Source organism: Canis lupus, chromosome 19 (assembly GCF_003254725.2).
Source record: "Canis lupus dingo isolate Sandy chromosome 19, ASM325472v2, whole genome shotgun sequence".
NCBI classification, from domain to species: Eukaryota; Metazoa; Chordata; class Mammalia; order Carnivora; family Canidae; genus Canis; species Canis lupus.
Genome location: NC_064261.1, coordinates 14,599,565 through 14,618,130, shown reverse-complemented (window position 1 = coordinate 14,618,130; position 18,566 = coordinate 14,599,565). Strand labels below are relative to the sequence as shown.

At 34.8% G+C, this 18,566-nt stretch overlaps 1 long non-coding RNA gene across 5 annotated transcripts in view; it reads left to right on the top strand.

Annotated features, from left to right (window-relative positions):
• The first annotated feature begins 8,349 nt into the window (after nucleotides 1–8,349).
• The window catches only part of LOC112642769 (uncharacterized), an 86,694-nt gene continuing 76,477 nt past the window's right edge, over nucleotides 8,350–18,566 (top strand). For 2 of the 5 annotated variants that reach the window (XR_003125424.3, XR_003125423.3), the window contains exons 1-4: nucleotides 8,350–8,438; nucleotides 8,851–8,980; nucleotides 13,930–14,006; nucleotides 17,752–17,823. This is a non-coding gene — a long non-coding RNA (uncharacterized LOC112642769). The remainder of the gene's footprint in view (nucleotides 8,439–8,850; nucleotides 8,981–13,929; nucleotides 14,007–17,751; nucleotides 17,824–18,566) is intronic. The other 3 variants (XR_007403796.1, XR_003125425.3, XR_007403795.1) reach the window with 3 other exon arrangements.

Genomic DNA, 18,566 nt, shown 5'->3' with positions numbered 1-18,566 from the left:
GTTATCAAGAATGTATGGTGAATGCTGTCAAATGCTTTTATCTGTATCTGTTGAAAAGGTAACTTTTTGTTATTTATATATTTACACTGAAATGTTTTTGAATGGAAAACTAGCCATGTGTTCCTGAATAAATTCAAATTGGTTATGATAAAAATCCTAAAATTTTATCAAGAATGTCTGTTTCTATAGTTAAGAAAGATGTTGTCACCTTTAGGACATCATGTAAGTTCATGTTTTTCATTTTATCTGTTACATGAGATATGTATGCATATATATATGTGTGTATGTATTTTTGTTTGTTTTTTTATTTTCTAGTCAGTTTTAATAGTTTCTTAGTCTAATTCTAAGATTAAAACTAGAGCAATTTATTTTTTCAAAATATGGGTTGGTATATAATAGTCACAGAGTCACAGAGCATAATGAATACCTAAGCCAGATGTAAAGCAGATTCAGGGCTTTTCAGGATGGAGTGAGGAAGACAATAGTTGAACCTTAGCCAAAGAAAGGATTTCATGTTCTACCTGAATCTTGACAACAGTGGAGAAAAAAGAGAATGTGAACAAATTAGGTGACAGCGCCTATAGGTCCCCAAATATCTTTGAATCAACCTTTACCATCTACTCCCAGGAGAAAAACAGTTACTATCTAACAGGTCCCAGAACATGCATCAGTAACGGCCTAAATCAAGATGTGTCTTTTACTACTGTGGAAAAAGGCCATCACCTCTCCTGGCTCTTTTCAAGAGGAAAGTGAATTCGAGATTGTGGAATCTGGTCCCAAGGACATTAACCAAGAACTTAGGTCATATCTTCAAAGGGGCCAGGCTGAAAAAGATTTGGATGCCTCCAGGCAAACTGTGACTCACCAGTCTTTTTATAAATATACAGCTAAAACCTATCACACATTCACATTTCAATGTTACTTAAATTCAAACAACTGCATTAATGTTAAGTTGTACTTGCCAGTTTCCTATCTATGATGTGAGGACTTTACTCTAGTGTACACTCCAGTGAACAATGAAGAACAGTTTCATACCAAAGCAGATTTTTGGTATTGCTGTAATTTGCTTATTTAGCCAATGCCCCAGATGAGGAAATTAAAACTCTCCCAGACAATACAGACCTGAGCATACAGGTTTTCTGTTACTTGCATCTGAATGAATGTTGATAAATTCACTTTGTTACCGTAACTAACTGCTTTAGTGGAACAGGTGTGCTCACAATGAATAGGCAACATTACACCCCTACAGCCATAAACCTGGGGAGCTAGTCACAGCTGAGAGCTCAGTGTGAATACACCAAGGTGAATACTACTTGCGTAAAACTTTCTGCAGCAGGATAACCATTCTTTAGTCCAGATTCTCTGCTTTGCCTACACTGTTTAACTTTTACTTTAAGAAGTAAACACATCTCCAGTAGAAAATTATTTGCAACTACTTTTTATCTTTTCTGAATATTTGCAGAAAGAGCAAGGCATTTTCTTCTATCTCCCTCACACCTACACACATACTTGTTCTTGACCTTCATCTGAACTGGTAAAATAACAAGAATTTTGTAATACTCTCAAAATACAGGGTCTCATTAATTTTTTTTGGTATTTCATTCAGGCTGCAAGCTGTCATTATTGCACCTGTTAGAATATCTTACACACATAGTAGTAGATTTGACATTTTGAAGATAGCTGCTGTCAATAAAAATTATAGATATTTATTTTAAGTAGTATGGCTGGAAACCATCCAACAGATCTTGAGAGAACTAGATTAGAATGAAGGCAAAGCATAGAAAAAATACTCCTTTTCCATATGGTGCCAGAAGCCTAAAAAAAAAAAAAACCTTAGTACATACATTTTAAGCTTTATTAAGTAATGAACTAAAATTAATCTATACAAAATATTTATAATTACATACATTAACTTTAAAACAGTATACTAAAATGTTTTTCATTACTTTATCTCTGTTATAGGTAATATTTCTGATATGAAATTAGCTATAATTCATTGAATACTGGCAACTGTCTTCCCTAACCCCTACAAGGCCTAACTGAATATGATTACCTGTCTCGGTATTTGTTGGTGTGGTAGAGGAATACATCATCATTTTGATTTTCTTAACTTTAATTAGGTTTGAGATTAATCATCTTGTATATATTTACTGCCATTTATTTTTCCTCCTTCTGTGAACTAAACTAGGAACATTTTGGCCCAATTTTTATTGCAATTTTTATATTATTACTGATTCACGGTAAATCTTTATAAATTAAAGAAACTAGTTCACCTTTTGCTATACTAGGCTCAAGTACTATTTTTGTATTTGGCTAAGCTTTGTCAATTTCATTGATCTTTCCAAAGAATCACTTTTGGTTTTTTTAATTGTCTATATTCCCTTCCTATTTTAAGTTCCAATGATTTGTAATCTTTATTACTTCCTTTCTTATGCTTATTTTAGGCTTTTTCTAACTCTAAGTCCTAAGGTGGAAGCTTTGGTTACTGATTTTAGAGCTTTTTAGAGCTTTCTTATTTTCTTATATATGCATCTAAATTTTCCTCTAAATACTATTTCCACTAGATCCCACAAATTTTGAAAAGTTATCTTCTCAATTACCCCCTTCCTCCTCATGTTTCTAATTCATCTGGACAGGAGTTTTTAATAATCCATATTTCTCAATTTACTAGGAGTATGAATGACCATCCTTATTTTCCAAGCTGAAATTTAAAATAAAATAATTTGTCATCATAATTAGACATATATAGAACTATTTACATAGAAATGTCACTGGCTTCCTGCTCAGCAGGGAGTCTACTTCTCCCTCTCCCTCTGCCCCTCCCACCCACTCGTTATTTCTTTCTCTCTCTCTCAAGTAAATTAATGAATTAATTAAAATAAAATCTTAAAAAAAGAAATGTCACTAAAAATATTTCTGTAATTTCTAAATTGGTCTTTTTAGAAAATCAGTTAAAATGTCAATGTTTCCAAAAACTTTTGTACCTTCAATGAAATATTATTTAAGAATAAATTTTTCTAAAGTAAATTATTTTACCATATGGAACTTCATGATCTCAGGGTCCTGGATGGAGCTCGGGCTCCCTGCTCAGGGAGGAGCCTTCTTCTCCCTCTCCTCCCTGCTTGTGCTCTCTCTGGCTATTTCTGTCTCTTTCTCTCAAATAAATAAATAAAATATTTTTTTAAAAAAATCTGATCAGTGATGGAATTCAGGCTTACAAAAGAACACAAATTGCTAGAGAAATAAAGAATAAAGATGAAAATTCAGATCACAGTAATTTTAACAGGAAAATGAGGATTAGAGTTTGGGAGTTTTCTCTCTACCTTGTACACTTCCAAACTGACTTTACAAATTCAGCTAAGGGTTTATTCAAAAAGTGAAATGATTTTAGGAAAAAAAAAAAGTTCTGTCAGCATAGGACACATTTGCAGAGAATGCCTTGAACTGGATAAGATCAACTAAAAGAACTAAAATGAAAGAAAGCAATGTTACTTAGGAAATGGAGATATAAAGGTAGCCACATCCATCTAGCACCACTTGTGAGAAGTAGCTACCATAACAGTGTAATATGTACCAAGTTGGAAAAGTATACCTCAAGTTAATGGGCAGTTACACTATTGGAAATCTTTGTATATTATATTGAATTTAAGCAGAGTTATTTTTATAGATTTTTCTAAGAATTCTTATAAGACAGGTGTATAGCTAGAGACATGGCAGGTGTTTAGAGAACTGAAGAATAACTTTACAAAGGCCTATGTTATCAGTGTGTTACAGACATCATGTTAAGTATGAAAGGATAGGTCATGGGATTTTAAGGGCCAGCTTCCTAATCTGTACTCAGCTTCCAGGAAAATAATGTCCAGGATAAAGATTTGGGGACAAGAAACAAATTCTTAGAAACATCTTTAATTTTGATGTTTAATTTTGATGTTAACCCATTCAGAAATAATTTTATGCTTTTCACCAAACAGATTTAACCATAAACAACATTATGTTTTACCAATATGTCTTCTGTCACAGTACCGGGCTCTTTCCCTAAGTAGCAAAATAAGCCAGATCCTTAAAAAGGGAGTCTCGAGAAAACCCAAAAGGCTTTAACTGAGTTTATGTTTAGTGCAGAAATTTTCAATTTTAGAGGCAACACATATGGAAGAAACTTTCTCAAAATGCTTCCACATTAACTCCAAGTCCCATGCTTAAATCCTTTAGGCAACTGAGTGGAAAATTAGAGAACACAACAATTTCAAACTCAAGTTAAAGAATAGTATCCAATCAAAACTTATATCAAATGGCTAATAATTAAGGAGATTCTAGCCCTATTATTTTCCATTTAATAACAACAGGTTTGAAAAAAACTGTTCCAATTTAAAAATAAGTGACAAGAAGAAAAACTAATCCAAATCAAGGCAAAAATTCTTCATCAAGAATTTAGAAAGAAATAGGATAAATGACATATTTAGATCCCTTGTTGATGAAAAATAGTATGTGTTCCAGAGAACAAATTAAAATTTTACAAATTATTTTTAAGTGTCAAATAGGCTAATTGTGGAGGCCGAGAAAAATCAAGGCCATTCCATCTCAAGTTTAGCATTAGCACAAGTACAGCCATCTTAGGCCCCTGTGAATAAGAGCTGAACTTTACAGGAAAAACTACAGAATGTGGCAGGGAATCCCATATCAGAAAGACAACAGAGCCCATGCCCATGGTAGAAAGTCCCATATTAGAATGAGAACAGAGCTCAACGCCCTTGAAAGCCCCATATCAGAATGTAAACAGAACTTGAGAAATTCCTCCACCCCTTCTGGAGGTCCCCTAGACCAGCCCATAAAAAACCCAGCTGTAACCCACTTCAGGGTCCAAGTCCCTGCTCTGCTGTGTCCAGTGTACTTGGCCCAAGCTAGCTTGCAAATAAACCCTCATGCACTTGCATCGGTGTTGGCTCCTTGGTGGTTTCTTGGATTCGCAGTCTTGGGTTCAACATTATAAGACCCCAAAAATAAGATTAAATGAGTCTGTCAGAGTAATGTAAATGAATTGAAAGAGAAAATTCAATCACATAGTCAAAATCTAATAAGAACATCTGATGGGTAAAGCATCTGCCTTCAACTCAGGTCATGATCCCAGGGTCCTGGGACATGGGGGCTCCCTGCTCAGGGAAGAGCCTCTTCTCCCTCTCCTCCCTGCTTGTGCTCTCTCTAGTTATCTCTGTCTCTCTCTCTCTCTCTCAAATAATAAATAAAATCTTAAAAAAAAATCTGATCAGTGATAGAATTCAGGCTACAAAGGAACATGAATTGCTAGAGAAATAGAGAAAGAATAAAGATGAAAATTCAGATCATAGTAATTTTAACAGTTTTGTGTGTCAACTTGGCCAGGTTAGAATACTAGGTTATTTGATAAAACACTAATCTAGCAGTTGCTATGAAGTTACTTTGTAAAGGTGGTTAATATCTGCAATTAGTTGACTTTAAGCAAAGGAGATTGTGAGGTGAGGGTCTCATTCAATCAGTTGAAGGCCGTAGGGGCAAACTGAAGCTTTCCTGGGAAGGGGTGGAAAATTTGCCTCAAGGCCGTAGCATCATTCCTCCCAGGGTTTGGAACACGCCAGTCTGCCCTGAAGGTTTATGACTTGCCAGGTCCCACAATCTTGAAAGCTAATGCCCTGAAATAAATCTCTCTCCTTGATACTTAAGTAGATAGATATATACACACATACATACATATATAGACATATAATTGATAGATAGGCAGTCAGTTATCTTCTTATAGGTTTTGCTTTCCTTGATAACCTTGATTGATACCATAGGTATAAAAGATAGGCAAACAAAGACCCAGAATTTTGATTGCCATATCTCAAAAAAATATATATTCAGAGATTCAATAAATATATTTTTTTCTAAAATGAAGGAATATGTGTGTGTGTGTGTGTGTGTGTATGTGTGTGTGTGTGTGTTTCAGAATAATATATCTTATACTGGGTCAGGAAAAATTAATGAAAGGCAATCAAGTAAGAGACATATCCTCATGCAGCTATGTATCAGAATAATACTGTAAGTATGCTGGAAGATTAACTGGATCATCCATAAAGAACAGAAAATAAGAATGATCACAGCCCTTTTAAAAATAAAGATGTCAGAGAAAGTGAGTCAATGTATATAGAGTTCTGATTAAAGCAAATGGTGTAAAACAAGAATTCAGAGACCAAGCTGGTCTTTTTTTTTCCCCAAGAGATGTATATTGTCCTGTAAGAAGAAAAAGGAAGTATATTATTTATATACTTTCCCTAAACTATGAAATCAGAGAAAAATCTACACTTTACTATCTGAGTCAATCTTTGTCTTTCTCTGTGTAAAACATCTAAAAACAACCTGTTTCTGTTAAAAACTAGCTCTGGGAAGCCCTAAATTGTAGATGAATGCCAGAAAATATATACATAAGATTGATAGATTTTATCATTTAAGATAAATGTTCATTGAACCTGTTAAAAAATCTAAGAAAATCTAAAATAATGAACTGGTAAAGGTAATAGTAATCATGCGGAAAACATTTTAATTAGAAAATAGGCAAATACTTTATAGGAAAGAAATACAAGTGAACTCCACGAATAACAACTCTTTAAAACAAAGAAAATCCAAGGAAATCACTGTATGTATCTCTTTTGCTTACAAAATTAAAAACAATGAAATGTTTGCCAACTTCAGGGTTAGCCAGGCTAGGAGGTAATAGAAGATATCTTTGAATTATTAATAGGAATATAGCAGACACAATCTATTTGAAATCTTCTTTTGCAATATTTGTTATCTAAGTTTAAAATGTGAACACTTTTTGTCTCAACATTTCCTATATTAGAAATGAATGCCACTATAGGTAATAGCATAAGTTGGTAAGGATGGCTGTGTATAGCTGTTCTTTACAGTGCTACTTAAAATAGTGAAAAGTTGTAAATATCAGTTAGTAATTTATTAAATAAATTACAATACAGCCATGAACTAGAGCATAATGTAGGCATATTTATGATGAATACCAATACCTGTTTATGGACATAAGCACAAAAATAGCTTTAAATAAAAAAGATTTGCAAAGCAGCATCTCTGGAAAAATAATATTGCCTAATATGTATAAAGTACAGAGATATCTAGAATAATGGTTACCCCATCTCCTTCTGTATGATTTTCATATTGCTTGCATTTTCTATAATGCACACATATGCTTTTTATGATCAAAACATTTCATTTAAAGAAACTCTAAACACGTTGGAGATGGGACTTGATGATTTAGCTAAGAAAATTACACAGAAATTTTATTTCACAATATAAAATATGTGGCTTTTTAAATCTAATCTTGTGAGATTCTATTAAATAGTAAATATTAAGAAGGAACTACAAGGAACTATAACCTAATATCATGTTTCAGATGCTTAGTCTTATTGTGATTACAATAATTCTACATTTTGATGGAAAAGTCTCCCAAAATGCTTTCCCAAAATCTGAAATGATGAAGGAAGGGCAATGATATAGAACCAATAGAAAACATTTGAATAGTGACAAAACAATGACTCATGTTGCAAAAATTAATGAGATAATATTTTAGAAGACAAAAAAAATACATGACCTGAGAGACCATTATTTTGGTTTTGTAATTAATTTTACAGAAAGCTCATCCCTGCCTTTGACTTTCCTCTATCTTTTTGGGAAGAAAAAAAGACACAAATTACCTGAAGACCTTTTCAGGACATTAAGATCTAGTATATCTGCTGAGGTTGGTATTCTTATCTCTTATAGTTTAGCAATTTATACCCATCAAAGCACAGTATTAAAATAGAGTCAAACTGGAGCATAATTAAAAAGCTTAAATCTATTTTAATTTTATCACATGCCCACTGGGAGAATAAAAATGATGATTCCAAGTAACAAAAGCAAGAAATTTCCGGTATTATTCAAGAGTGAGAAACCAAACAGACAAGAATCTTCTAGTTATTGAAGAAGTCAATTTACCGTGAGATAAGATGATTCATCTGACCTCAACACAGTATAGTTGAAATATCACTCAAAATTATTCTTTTGTTATACACTAACATCTCAATAAAATATGCTGAGTAATAGAAGGAATGTGTACAGTCACCTGGCCTAGAGGTAGGCCTAGAGGGCCTTAAAAATGATAAGTTTTTCACTTATATTTTCAGTAATTTCTTAGTTGATTGAATACCTCTCAAAGGACAACCTTTTTAAATGTTTTGTAACTTGGTGAGGAAGAAGTGTATGGCTGTTAAGCACATAAACCACCACCAACAAGTTGTCAGGATCAAGAAAATGTGGCCCACCCATAATGACTTCATAATGACTCATAGCATTGAAGTCCAACCAGATCCTGATATTCCATCTGGACCAACTGTATGAATGTAAAGGTGTATATTCACAGATCTGGACCAACAACATAAGTAAGCGAAAGAATTCAAAGTCAAATGGGATGTACATTTTCCCTCTAATTTATAGCCTCCTTATATAAGAGGACAAAAAGAAAGGTGGAAGCAAGTGGTTGGGTTGAATTGGTTTAGTGAGTGTGAAGGTGGCCTCTCACAGAGCAGGGAGTCGGCCAGTAGTCTGGAATCTATGCTGTAACTGTAAAGCAGCCTTTTCACTGTGCCTCAGGGGTCACTTTATAGGTGTTCTATAAACATTTTATAGCTATTCTCTGGCTGTTCCTTTTTTATAACTGCCCATCTTATCCCTCCTGGAGACGCTGACCCAGCAGGGGATGAGGTAATGACCAGTTATGGAGATCAGAATGGATTGCTTTCTTCACCCATTCACATTTCACCTACTATTTAATGACCACCCAACTATTTTCAGCACAACAAAGAGAAATCAGCAGGAGTAGCTCTGAGAGGAGAAACTAAAGGAGCTTTAGACCTGAAGGTTTCCCCATTGCCACTCTGTGAAGGAATGGTCCATCCCACTGTGCTTCCTTCAATACAGGCAGGTTTGTATTTAATCTAGAAAAAAATGCAAGGGAATCTGATATGGGAAGAACCATGGGAAGGTACAAAAAAGACTTGGTAGGGCTCTTTCTTTTTCATTCTGATAGATAAGTAAAATTCTTTGCGGAGTGCTCACAGTATAGTTAAGAAAAAATCAGCACCCAAAGTGCAATTCTGAGATTATGTGTCTAATCAATCTGTATTACAGAGGGTAAAAGAACATTTAAACCCATGACTTCTCTTAAAATACCAGAGAATTTTTAGTTTCTTTCAAATCTAGCCGTGATCGACTAAAAAATGCAGGAAATACTATGGATAAAATGCACAACAAAAAGCAATATTTTGGTTATTGTGATGATTAGTCTTATGTGTCAACTTGAATAGATTATAGTACCCAGTTATTTAATCAGACATTTATCTAGGTATTGCTGTAAAGGTATTCTGAAGAGATAATTAACATCTATAGTCAAGGAGATTACCCTTGATAATTTGGATGGGCTTCATTCATTCAGATAAAGGCCTGAAAAGCAAAAATTAGGTTTTCTACAGAAGAAATTCTACCTCAAGACTTCAGCATAAAATTCCCCTGAGTTTCCAGCCTGTTAGGCTGCCTGATAGGTTTCAGATTTATCAGCCCCCACAACTGCATGAGTCAATTTCTAAAACCAAATCTCTCTCCATCTCTCCCACCCTCATTCCTCCCTATCTAATTCTGTTGTTGTTGTTGTTATTGTTGTTGTTTTTCTTAAGAAGCCTGACTGATCTAGCTATTAAATTTTAAATTTATCAAAAATATACATAAATTTCCTTAGGAATAAATTTAATGAAAGTGCAAAATTTATACACTGAAAAAAGTGTTGGAAGAAAGTAAAGAAGACTAAATTAATAGAATAATACCTCATGTTCATGAACTGGAAAACTTAATACTGCTTAGGTACTATACTTCCCAAATTTATCTACAAGTTCAAAACAATCCCTACTCTATCAAAATCCTAGCTGGTTTCTTTGTAGAATTTGCTAGCTAATCCTGAAATTTCAAGGAATCTTGAATAACAATCTTGAAAAACAAGGACAAAGTTAGAGGATTCATGCTTCCCAATTTCAAAGCTTATGACAAAGCTATAATAATTAAACCACTGGTAAACAAAAAAAAGCAAAAGTAAATATGTGAGGTGACAGATGTGTTAACTTGAAGGGGAAATCCTTTCACAATATATATGTAAATCAAATCATCACGTTGTACACCTTAAACATCTTATACTTTTATTTATCAGTTATACCTCAATAGAGCTGGAAAAAAGAAAGATATTAAAATTAAAAGAAAAAGTGGCACTGATATATTCCACATAGTTCAGTGGAATAAAATTCAGAGTCCAGAAATAAACTCTTGTGTTTAGGATCAATTAGTTTTTAATTAATGGTGCCAAGACAATTCAATGAGGAAAGAATAGTCTTTTTAACAAATGGTGCTAGGACAACAGGATATCCACATGCAAAAGAATGAACTTGAACCTAACCTCATACTATATAAATAAAATTAACTGAAAATGAGTCATAGGTGTAAATTTAAGAGCTACAACCCTAAAACTCTTGGAAGAATACATCTGTATAAATGTTCATATCCTTGGGCTTGGGAATGGTTTTTTAGATATGATACCAAAGTACATGCACATGAGAAAATTCAATATTGGAATTGGTCAAAACTAAAAAAAAAAAAAAAAATTACCTCAAAAGGTAGTAACAAGAAAGTGAAAGACAACCTATTGGTCGAGTAAAAAGATTTGCAAAGCACATTCCTGAAAGAATAGTCTCTCATACAAAAATAACTTATAACTCAAGAGTAAAAAGACATTTCATTTAACAAATGGACAAAGGAATTGAATAGGTATTTCTCAAAAGATGATGTACAATTAGCCAATAAGCACATGAAAAAATATTATCCAGTAACATTAGTTGTCAGGGAAATGCACATCAAAACCACAATGGGATACCATTACATACACTTCATAAATTAAAAAGACGCATAACAGCCATAAAACAAAACAAAGCAAAAAAAACAGATAATTATAAATGTTGACGAGAGTGTGGAGAAATTTGAAACTTCTGGTGGGAATGTAAAATGATGCATCAGCTTTGGAAAATAGTTTGACAGTTCCATAGAGTTACCACATGACTCAATAATGCCACTCTTAGGTATATACCCAAGAGAAATGAAAATATTTGTCTGTACAAAATTTGTACATGAATATTTATAGCAGCATTATTTGTAACAGCCAAAAAAGGGCAAAAAACCCAAAGGTCCATCCTTCAGAAATGGATAATTAAAGTGCAATATATTCATAGAATATATTCAGTAACGAAAAGGGACAAAACATACATGCTACAACAAGGATGAATCCTAAAAACATTATGCTAAGTCAAATATTGCAGACACAAAAGGCTACATATTGTATGGTTCCCTTTATGTGAAGCACCCAGAATAGACCAATCCGTACTAATAGAAAGTAGTGCAGGGGTTACCAGGGACTGTGGTGTGGAGGGGAGAAGAGGAATGACTGCTAACTGGGCAAGTAATTTCTATAGATGTTAAAATTAGGATAAAAAGCATGTCATAATGTTAAGTAATTTTATGACCTCCGATTTGAGACTTATTGGATAGATTTGTAAATTATTTTAGATGTAGACCAAAGATAAATTCAGTCATACTTGTTATTTTTGGTTTTTCCGAGTAGACACTTGAAGGTATGGTCATAATATGGCTCTTATTTACACAACTTGGCTTTGATGTGATATTATAGTCTATAACTTTTCTCCTCTCTTGCCTACTTCCAATTCCACCTCAAAAGTACTCATCATGCAGATCTTTCTAACACAAGCTGAGGAGAGCAGTAAGACACGTGGGACGTGCCTTGTTGCCTGCTCCAGCTAACTCCCTTCTCTGAAGTATTCCTTTACCTTTTTGGAAATAAGAACACAGGGAAAGAAGAGATAATAGAAAGTGATAGAATTAGGTCAAGGGGGGATCCCTGGGTGGCACAGCGGTTTAGCGCCTGCCTTTGGCCCAGGGCGTGATCCTGGAGACCCGGGATCAAATCCCACGTCGGGCTCCCGGTGCATGGAGCCTGCATCTCCCTCTGCCCCTCTGCCTGCCTCTCTCTCTCTCTCTCTCTCTCTCTCTGACTATCATAAATAAATAAATAAATAAATAAATAAATAAATAAATAAATAACAAACCTTTAAAAAAAAAGAATTAGGTCAAGGGGTTTGATTTTGAGAGACAGGACAGTCAATAGTGGTACATCACAAGCACACTGCTGGCAACTTTTGCAACACAGTAAAGACAACTGTCTCATTTTTATAAATAGTCTGTTAATGGGACACAGGGCCCTCTGCCCAAACTTGCTACATATTTTTATTGTTAGAATCTCTCAGTAGAGGGACATCTGGGTGGCTCGGTGGTTGAACATCTGCCTTGGGCTCAGCGCATGATCCTGGAGTTCCAGGATTGAGTCCCACATCAGGCTCCTTGCATGGAGCCTGCTTCTCCCTCTGCTTGTGTCTCTGCCTCTCTCTCTCTCCCTCTCCTCTCTCTCTCTCTGTCTCTCATGAATAAATAAATAAAAATATTAAAAAAAAAAGATTCAGTAGAGATAGATACACAGTTTGGATCATATTAAACAACTGCATTTTCACTTCTCATTTTTCTATTACCTTCCTAACAAGCAATTTAGAAAGACAGATATATACAGATATTTATGTAGAGGTAGAGGGAGATAGATAGGAACAATAAGGGATACTAAAACTGATACAACATTTCTGTCTAACTTAAAACTCACAGTACTAGCAAATACATGAATATCTCTAGTTTATTTATACTCTTAAAAATACATTTATAAGCATCAGAATCACCCTGTTCTACTCTGTGTTCTCTGCCCTAAGGCTTAGCATGGGTCATCTATCTATGACCATGTGTTTGCTCTGGGGCTAAGCACAGGACTATGGTCTCCAAGTCAATGCTATTTTCATCAGACATATGGGAATGGCAGAAATAAGTTTGGTTTTGTTTTTTCCTCATGAATTCCCAACCTCAATTGATTTTACTTGTTGCAAAGCCATGTATTAGAGTAATTGTTTTCATCTTATATCCAAAAATGGAGAATTTCATAGATTAAAAATCTCTGAGTTACTTTCAGTGCTGTATTTTTCTTCCTTTTGTCCTAGTTGTCAGTCTCCAAGGTATTCCTCTGTTTTAGAATGTAGGTTTTATTATTATTCTGAGCTAGTGAGGCCAGATCAGGCAAGGAGTGCCATTGAAAAGGCAGTTTGTTATTCACAATTCCCAAGAAGATGGGAGCACATCATGCCATGCAAGGCCATTTAACCTTGCTAAATAGAAAGTAAGGCCAAATGAAACTTTAACAGGATTTAAAAGAAAAAGAAAAAATATAATTTAAATATATTAATAACTCTGTACTCTTTCTTCCCTTCTTCCTTGGAGAAGCACCAGGACTGTCAGGGGACGGAGGGAGCCAGGGGAAAATGTGTTGTGGTTTTATTTATTTTTTTCTAAAAAGATTGTATTTATTTATTTGAGAGAGAGAGAGAGCACACAAGCAGAGGAAGGGGCAGAAACAGGCTCCCTGCTCAGTGGTCTTGGTCTATTGCAGGGCTCAGTCCCAAGACCCTGGGATCCTGACCTGAGCCAAAGGCAAATACTTAACCTACTGAATCACTCACGTACCCTGTGTTGTGGTTTTAGAAGGAAGGAAGGAGTAAGGCAAGGTAAGTCAGTACCTGACCCTGTGATGATTAAGGCAGGGTAATATTGGCCCAGACTATAAGAGGCCTCAAGAAGTGTGTGTGTATGTGTGTGTGTTGGGGGGTGGGCTCCGTATTGTTTAGTTTGTATACAAAGAGTGTACTTATAGTCTTAGTCCTTTACTATCTCTAGGAATCAGCTAGCCCTGGGAGGGGTAGACCTTCCAGGGTCCAGAAGGCCCAGGAACTGAAATATAAGAATACAAATACGTAAGTAACACACTCTCCTTTACTGTCTGTACTTCAACATCTACCTTCAAATGCTTTTACTTTAATGTTTAAATGTCTGACATATTAAAATGTTACCATCCCCAGGAGAGAGCACATATAGGCAGACCTCATCAACTAAGTGCATTAAATACTTATTATGTAGGAGGGTCATGCAGAAGCTCCTCACCACTGGAGAATTAGACTGCCCTACTCTGTGTTTCCAAAAATCACAACTAAGGGAATAGTGAACATAGTGTAAAGTGCACTACAAATATCGCCTTTTTGCTCTGTTTATTTCATAACTCTTCTTTGCAATGTTTGAAACTTCTTTGTAAATGAGAAGCTAAACCAAATGCAAACCAGCATCCTCAAATAAATACACTGCCAATAATACTAGCCTTATCATTAGTTAACCACCAAGCAAATATTTTAGGTTCTCTTGATGATTTTAGGCAAACACAAACCTTAGGAGAACTAAAAAAAATATCCCCATGTTTCTGACCCTTCTCTTCTTTTAAAATGTTTGTTACCATGCCCTTTTTGGTAGAGAGCGTTTATTTTATTATTTTTTTAAAGATTTTATTTATTTGTTCATGAGAGACACAGATAGAGAGAGAGGTAGAGACACAGGCAGAGGGAGAAGCAGGCTCCACACAGGGAGCCCGACGTTCCTGCCCAACGTGGGACTTGATCCAGGGTCTCCAGGATCAGGCCCTGGGCTGAAGGCGGCGCTAAACTTTTGAGCCACCCAGGCTGCCCAGTAGAGAGCATTTAAAACAAACAAACAACTTTTTCCCTAAACGCTTTATAAGAGCTTATAGCTACTGAAAATTTTCTGCTCACTATTTCCATGTTCATTTCTACTTAAACTTAGAGAATCAGCCCTGGAAAGTATGGCCAACCATAGCATAGCATAACTATAAGAACAAAGTAGATTTGGTTATAGGATAAAAGGCCAAATAAGACTTTAAGAAGATTTAAAGGTCAAATAAAAATTATTTAATACATTACCAATCATATCCCTTTGCCCAAATAAAAAAAAATCGCATATATATATATATATATATATGCTTCTGTATACACATACATATTTATATGCTTATGTATATACACATATATGGTATATATATACATGTATACATACTACAGTAAAAGCCTGCATTCTTGTCCATCCACTGTTTTAATTCTTAAATACAAGACCTTTCCTTTTAATTGTCCACTCATAAAGTTTTAATTAGCCAAATTTCTAAAACATGACAATCACACTGCTGAAAATCAGCCACAGTTTTGATTTACAGGTCTGCAAAGAATTACTTGGTAGCAATCAGAATGAATTGCACAACCTATGTCCAAAGCTTTCTCATATGGTATAAACACAAGCAAATGGTATGGTAATTCTCTTTGATTGCACTAGTTGGGGGAATTTAGCAGAAGCAGCCAAAAGCTAGCTGAAGGTATTCTATCTGCTGGGCTACATATCATAAAATAGCTAAGCACGTGTACCATTGATTATATATAATATTAGAGTTTATTTCTAAGCTATATCACTAAGAAACAAGTGCTATTAAGAAGGCAGAATAATCTGGTATACAGATACTGAATTTTAAGATTTGCCTGAGCTAAGGTGGAATTTAGCACATTTAGTATAGCTTTATAATTCTCTCATAGCATAGTGCTGTACTTTGTATGATTTTGCTGTTTATAAATTTTGTGGATAGTTAGGGACAACAGAGTAATAAAATGAATAAATGAGAGCAGACTTTCCCATTTTAAAAATAAAATTCTTGCTCCATATTAAATGTCTATCAATATTTTTTGTAGACAAATTTTATGATTTTTGCACCAAATGAAACTTCTAAAGAGAACCCCAAGTGGTGCCCGGCTGGTGCAGTTGGTTTAACATTCAACTTTTGATTTGGCTCAGGTTTTAATCTCAGAATCATGAGATCCAGCCCTTTATCAGCTCCGTGCTCACCAGAGAGTCAGCCTGGGAGTCTCTCTCTCTCTCTCTCTCTCTCTACCTCTACCTCTACCTCTCCTGCTTGTGTGTGCTCTCTCTCTTTAAATAAATAAATAAATAAATAAATAAATAAATAAATAAATAAATCTTAAAAAAAATAAACTAAAGAGAACCCCAAGGTGTTAGCAGCTCATAGCTACCAGGTAAAAAATAATATCTCTAATAATATCAGCTTTAATATCTCTAACATAAAGCATAACACTATAAATGCTAATAACACAGTGCTTAGATTCAGAGCAGGATTTTAACTTTCAAAACATATCCCTTATTCATTACCTGGAGTTCTGAAAGGTTATTCATTTCAGGAGCCCTTAACAATATAAAAAAGGAGGTTATAGGGATCCCTGGGTGGCTCAGCGGTTGAGCGTCTGCTTTCGGCCCAGAGCATGTTTCTGGAGTCCCGGGATCAAGCCCCACATCGGGCTCCCTGCATGGAGCCCGCTTCCCCCTCTACCTGTGTCTCTGCCCCTCTCTCTGGGTCTCTTGTGAATAAATAAATTCTTTTTTTTTTTTTTAAAGGAGGTTATAATTTCTAAGCATGGGGATTTTCATATTAGGTTCTAAAATATATCATAAGCCATAATAGTTATATGACGTTTAAAAACTTCCTGTGAAGTCTCCATCTCCCGTTGGAACTAAGGCTACTTCTAGGATCTTGTGGTGCAGGGGTAGTGGGAGTAACATGCGGTAGGAAAAAATTCTAGCAAAGATTATGGGAAGAATGATTACCCTCCTGTAAAAGATTAAAACAACAATGATAATAAAATATAAGGCAAAGGTAGTAACCTAAAATAAATGAGCATTTTTTAATGCTGAAAATAAACTACTTATCTATTTTTATTCCTTATGTTTGGGAGAAAAGATCACATCTCAATTTCCTCATATTTAACATGCACAAACTATATCCCAGGCTTTATGCTATGAACATTATAAACATCATATCACTTATTCCTAGAATAACTCTAAACCATAGGAACTATTAAAGGCTTCTTTTTACACAAGAAGTAATGGAATGCTAGAAGTCCAAGTCCAATCTACTAAGAGATTGAGCCACGATGTGAAGGGCTCCAAAATTATTATCTAGGGGTGACATCTAAAAACATACCCAAATGTTCTTGACAATTTATACTTCATTAAGAATAAGCTTCGGTGCAATTCTGGAAGGCCTTTTTATATTATTAAATTTTATTTTAAAAAAAGAATACCAGCAGAAATTAGCTTGCTCGAATGGTATGTAAAATAATCAGGTTGAGACAAATCCGTTGTCACAGCTTAAACTCTGAGGAGGCATCTTCAGTAGCTTTTTTAAATAGGTAATTCATTTATGTTCAGCAACCCCTAAGTCAGTTCACTTTAGAAAAACTGTTGGAGGGAGTAGGGGATTGTTTTTCCAGTGGTAGAGGTTACAGAGGAGGGAGGAAACAATAGAAGTTGGAAAGGTTTACCACAATGCTGGTTAATGCCTTATATGGAAAATTTCTCTCTGTATAGGGATGAATTTTGACCAGAGTCAGTACAAAATAACTTTGAATCTTGAGAAAATTACAGGGTTTATCTTACACTCTTGGAAGGTACATCTGTCAGGACACTCAATCAACCCATCATGTTACTGCTATGTCTTGAGGAAAGCCAAGGAAATGAGTATACAGGGATTATGTCAATTTAAGCATAAATTCCTATCCGAAGCTCAAAACTGGAAGAAAACAGTATAAAACTTCCCTCCAGGCAGATGGTGTTTCGACTGTAATGGCTAACTTGACAGTGGAAGGGACGATGTGAAGACAAGGTGAAGGGAAGGTAAACTTTAGACTTTCCTGGTTTGCAGTCATGACTAAGTGTGAGATCTTAGGCAGGATGTTTTTTGATCTGTTTGAACTTTTGTGTCCCTACCTAAAAAGAAGTATACACAGTTTTAAAATTTGTTACATATAATACTTCAGTGGATGAGAGCTACAAAATTAGGAGCTCCAATTATTATTAAGGCAACTGAAGACTTAACTGTACAGCTACTTTTAATGCTTACTTTGGGTCTCCTTTTTAACAGTGCTTCCTCAATATTATTTCTCAAAATATTAGATTTCTAAGATAAAATAAGGGTCCTTTAAAATAAAGGTTATATAATAATGCAAATGATGAATTTCCTAAAACAGGAGTATAGAAGGATGATATATAAACATTCCCAAAATTATTTTATTGTGGTATCTTTTTATTTTTCCTATAGGGTATTGGTTGAACCCTAAGAAAACACAATTGAAATGAGCATATATTACTTTTCCCCAGGAGTCTTTCTTCAATAACCCAGCAGAATAATCATAAATTAACTAAGTGTCTCAGTACACACTGGCAGAAAGTAGGGAATTATATAGGCACAGGCTTAAATCGATCTAGAAGACCCCTAGTCATCTTTGAGAATAAAATTGTGCTAAGCTTTCAAACTTCTGAACTCTGTAATAAAGCAAAGGCTTAGAAATTTCTCTCTTCCTTTCCGTTAATTCATATAACCACTTCTAACAGATATTCAAATAATAGAAGTGGAAAAA